This window comes from Coregonus clupeaformis, unplaced genomic scaffold (genome assembly GCF_020615455.1).
Source record: "Coregonus clupeaformis isolate EN_2021a unplaced genomic scaffold, ASM2061545v1 scaf0300, whole genome shotgun sequence".
NCBI classification, from domain to species: domain Eukaryota; kingdom Metazoa; phylum Chordata; class Actinopteri; order Salmoniformes; family Salmonidae; genus Coregonus; species Coregonus clupeaformis.
The window spans coordinates 367,501-373,058 of NW_025533755.1; the positions used below are offsets into that span (position 1 = coordinate 367,501).

At 48.1% G+C, this 5,558-nt stretch overlaps 1 protein-coding gene across 1 annotated transcript in view; it reads right to left on the reverse strand.

Annotated features, from left to right (window-relative positions):
- Positions 1-5,038, reverse strand: part of LOC121568054 (anoctamin-3-like) — a 99,768-nt gene extending 94,730 nt beyond the window's left edge. Inside the window, exon 1 of the mRNA XM_041878621.2 lies at positions 4,963-5,038. The gene's annotated coding sequence lies outside the window, so the exon portion shown is untranslated. The remainder of the gene's footprint in view (positions 1-4,962) is intronic.
- Positions 5,039-5,558: the final 520 nt, after the last annotated feature.

The window sequence follows — 5,558 nt, forward strand, 5'->3', positions numbered from 1 at the left end:
CAACAGGTGCAGACATTACAGTGAAATGCTTACTTACAGCCCTTAACCAACAGTGCATTTATTTTAAACAAAAAAGTAAGAATAAAAAAACAACCAAAAAAGTGTTGAGAAAAAAAGAGCAGAAGTAAAATAAAGTGACAGTAGGGAGGCTATATATACAGTAAAATAAAGTGACAGTAGGGAGGCTATATATACAGGGGGGTACCGTTGCATAGTCAATGTGCGGGGGCACCGGCTAGTTGAGGTAGTTGAGGTAATATGTACATGTGGGTAGAGTTAAAGTGACTATGCATAAATACTTAACAGAGTAGCAGCAGCGTAAAAAGGATGGGGTGGGGGGGCAGTGCAAATATTCCGGGTAGCCATGATTAGCTGTTCAGGAGTCTTCTTCCAGACTCACATTAAGAATCTCCAATCCAAAGTTAAATCTAGAATCGGTTTCCTATTTCGCAACAAAGCCTCCTTCACTCATGCTGCCAAACATGCCCTCGTAAAACTGACTATCCTACCGATCCTTGACTTCGGCGATGTCATTTACAAAATAGCATCCAACACTCTACTCAGCAAATTGGATGTAGTCTATCACAGTGCCATCCGTTTTGTCTCCAAAGCCCCATATACTACCCACCACTGTGACCTGTACGCTCTTGTTGGCTGGTCCTCACTACATATTCGTCGCCAAACCCACTGGCTCCAGGCCATCTATAAATCACTGCTAGGCAAATCCCCGCCTTATCTTAGCTCATTGGTCACCATAGCAACACCCACCCGTAGTATGCGCTCCAGCAGGTATATCTCACTGGTCATCCCCAAAGCCAACACCTCCTTTGGCCGCCATTCCTTCCAGTTCTCTGCTGCCAATGACTGGAACAAATTGCAAAAATCTCTGAAGCTGGAGACACTTATCTCCCTCACTAACTTTAAGCATCAGTTGTCAGAGCACCTTACCGATCACTGCACCTGTACACAGCCCATCTGAAATTAGCCCGCCCAACTACCTCATCCCTATATTGTTATTTATTTTGCTCATTTGTACCCCAGTATCTCTATTTGCACATCATCTCTTGCACATCTATCATTCCAGTGTTAATACTAATTGTAATTATTTTGCACTATAGCCTATTTATTGCCTTACCTCCATAACTTGCTACATTTGCACACACTGTATATATATTTATTTCTGTTGTATTTTTGACTTTGTTTTGTTTTACCCCATATGTAACTCTGTGTTGTTGTTGTTTTTAATCGCACTGCTTTGCTTTATCTTGGCCAGGTCGCAGTTGTAAATGAGAACTTGTTTACCTGTTAACTGGCTTACCTGGTTAAATAAAGGTTAAATAAATAAAATAAAATAAAATAAATAAAAATTGACTACAGCTCAGCATTCAACACCATAGTACCCTCCAAGCTCATCATTAAGCTTGAGGCTCTGGGTCTGAACCCCACCCTGTGCAATTGGGTCCTGGACTTCCTGACGGGCCGCCCCCAGGTAGTGAAGGTAGGAAACAACACCTCCACTTCGCTGATCCTCAACACTGGGGCCCCACAAGGGTGCGTGCTCAGCCCCCTCCTGTACTCCCTGTTCACCCATGACTGCATGGCCAAGCACGCCTCCAACTCAATCATCAAGTTTGCAGATGACACAACAGTAGTAGGCTTGATTACCAATAATGACGAGACAGCCTACAGGGAGGAGGTGAGGGCTCTGGGAGTGTGGTGTCAGGAAAATAACCTCTCACTCAACGTCAACAAAACAAAGGAGCTGATCGTGAACTTCAGCAAACAGCAGAGGGTGCACCCCCCTATCCACATCGACGGGACCGCAGTGGAGAAAGTGGAAAGTTTTAAGTTCCTCTGCGTACATATCACTGACAAACTGAAATGGTCCACCCACACAGACAGTGTGGTGAAGAAGGCGCAACAGCGCCTCTTCAACCTTAGGAGGCTGAAGAAATTTGGCCTGTCACCTAAAACCCTCAACTTTTATAGATGCACAATTGAGAGCATCCGGTCGGGCTGTATCACCACCTGGTACGGCAACTGCACCGCCCGCAACCGCAGGGCTCTCCAGAGGATGGTGCGGTCTGCCCAACGCATTACCGGGGGCAAACTACCTGCCCTCCAGGTCACCTACAGCACCCAATGTCACAGGAAGGCCAAAAAGATAATCAAGGACAACAACCACCCGAGCCACTGCCTGTTCACCCCGCTATCATCCAGAAGGCGAGGTCAGTACAGGTGCATCAAAACTGGGACTGAGAAACTGAAAAACAGCTTCTATCTCAAGGCCATCAGACTGTTAAATAGCCATCACTAGCACATTAGAGGCTGCTGCTGCCTATTGAAATCACTGGCCACTTTAAGAAATGGAACACTAGTCACTTTAATAATGTTTACATATCTTGCATTACCCATCTCATATGTATATACTGTATTCTATACTATCTATTGCATCTTAGCCTATGCCACTCTGATCATGACATTGCTCATCCATATATTTACATATTCTTATTCCATTCCTTTACTTAGATTTGTGTGTATTAGGTTTTTGTTGTGGAACTGTTAGATATTACTTGCTAGATATTGCTGCACTGTCGGAACTAGAAGCACAAGCATTCCGCTACACTCGCAATAACATCTGCTAAACACGTGTACGTGACCAATACATTTGATTTGATTTAATCTATGAGTACTGTGTTTATCAGGTGAGTGGAGGAAAAGACGAGCTCAAAAACAAACTGCAAATAAAACTGTATTTTTCCATATGGTCAATCATGTTGCTGACCTACTGTATACCTCGTCTGTGCCTTGGCTACAGAGGGATGTTTATGTAACACTAATGATGCTCCACCATGTCAGAGATCCCTGTAAGACACAGTGTCTGTCTCTGTCTCTATACAATATGAACCTGGACTACGCCTTGACTACGCTTTGACTACGCCTTGACTACGCCTTGACTACGTCTGGACTACGCCTTGACTATGCTTTGACTACGCTTTGACTACGCTTTGACTATGCTTTGACTACACCTGGACTACGCCTTGACTACGCCTTGACTACGCCTTGACTACGCCTTGACTATGCCTTGACTACGCCTTGACTACGCTTTGACTACGCCTTGACTACGCCTGGACTACGCCTGGACTACGCTTTGACTACGCCTTGACTACGCCTTGACTACGCCTTGACTACGCTTTGACTACGTCTGGACTACGCCTGGACTACGCCTTGACTACGCCTTGACTACGCCTTGACTAGACCTGGACTACGCTTTGACTACGCCTTGACTACGTCTTGACTACGCCTTGACTACGCTTTGACTACGCTTTGACTACACCTGGACTACGTTTTGACTACGCTTTGACTACGCTTTGACTACGTCTGGACTACGCTTTGACTACGCCTTGACGACACCTGGACTACGCCTTGACTACGTCTGGACTACGCTTTGACTACACCTGGACTACGTTTTGACTACGCTTTGACTACGCTTTGACTACGCTTTGACTACGCCTGGACTACGTTTTGACTACGCTTTGACTACGCTTTGACTACGCTTTGACTACGTCTGGGCTATGCTTTGACTACGTCTGGACTACGCCTTGACTACGTCTGGACTATGCCTTGACTACGCCTTGACTACGTCTGGACTATGCTTTGACTACGTCTGGACTACGCCTTGACTACGCCTTGACTACGTTTTGACTACGCTTTGACTACGTCTGGACTACGCCTTGACTACGCCTTGACTACGTTTTGACTACGCCTGGAGTACGCCTTGACTACGCCTTGACTACGTTTTGACTACGCCTGGACTACGCCTTGACTACGCCTTGACTACATTTTGACTATGCTTTGACTACGTCTGGACTACGACTTGACTACGCCTTGACTACGTTTTGACTACGCCTTGACTACGCCTTGACTACGTTTTGACTACGCCTGGACTACGCCTTGACTACGCCTTGACTACGTTTTGACTACGCCTGGACTACGTTTTGACTACGTCTGGACTACGCTTTGACTACGCTTTGACTACGTCTGGACTACGCTTTGACTACGTCTGGACTACGCTTTGACTACGTCTGGACTACGCTTTGACTACGTCTGGACTACGCTTTGACTACGCTTTGACTACGTCTGGACTACGCTTTGACTACGTCTGGACTACGCCTTGACTACGCCTTGACTACATTTTGACTATGCTTTGACTACGTCTGGACTACGACTTGACTACGCCTTGACTACGTTTTGACTACGCCTTGACTACGCCTTGACTACGTTTTGACTACGCCTGGACTACGCCTTGACTACGCCTTGACTACGTTTTGACTACGCCTGGACTACGTTTTGACTACGTCTGGACTACGTCTGACTACGCTTGACTACGTCTGGACTACGCTTTGACTACGTCTGGACTACGCTTTGACTACGTCTGGACTACGCTTTGACTACGTCTGGACTACGCTTTGACTACGCTTTGACTACGTCTGGACTACGCTTTGACTACGCCTGGACTACGCTTTGACTACACCTGGACTACGCTTTGACTACGTCTGGACTACGCTTTGACTATGCCTTGACTACGTTTTGACTACACCTGGACTACGCTTTGACTACGTCTGGACTACGCTTTGACTACGTCTGGACTACGCTTTGACTACGCCTGGACTACGCTTTGACTACACCTGGACTACGCTTTGACTACGCCTGGACTACGCTTTGACTACGTCTGGACTACGCTTTGACTACGTCTGGACTACGCTTTGACTATGCTTTGACTACAGAGGAAAGCTTACGGAGCACTAGTGATCAGAGACGTTCTACCACGTCAGAGATCCCTACGCGACTCACTCGACAGAAACCGTTTCTGTACAATGTTAACTTAAACTTTGACTATATGCATTGACTACAGAGAGAGAGGTTTACGTAAAAAGACATGTTGTCAGAGATCTCACTCACCAGAGCCGTGATCTGTCTCAGTGTCTCCAGTGTGAAGGCTGCTAGCCAGGGAGGATCTCCAGGATCTCCTGGTCCATATGGAGCCTGGGTCGTCGTCCTCCTGCAGCAGGGGCTGCCTGCCTCTCCTGGTCCTTATGGAGCCTGGGTCGTCGTCCTCCTCCAGCAGGGGCTGCCTGCCTCTCCTGGTCCTTATGGAGCCTGGGTCGTCCTCCTCCTCCAGCAGGGGCTGCCTGCCTCTCCTGGTCCTTATGGAGCCTGGGTCGTCCTCCTCCTCCAGCAGGGGCTGCCTGTCTCTCCTGGTCCTTATGGAGCCTGGGTCGTCGTCCTCCTCCAGCAGGGGCTGCCTGCCTCTCCTGGTCCTTATGGAGCCTGGGTCGTCGTCCTCCTCCAGCAGGGGCTGCCTGCCTCTCCTGGTCCTTATGGAGCCTGGGTCGTCGTCCTCCTCCTGCAGGGGCTGCCTGCCTCTCCTGGTCCTTATGGAGCCTGGGTCGTCCTCCTCCTCCAGCAGGGGCTGCCTGTCTCTCCTGGTCCTTATGGAGCCTGGGTCGTCGTCGTCCTCCTCCTGCTGAATCTCCTGAAGACATGACCCTGAAAGG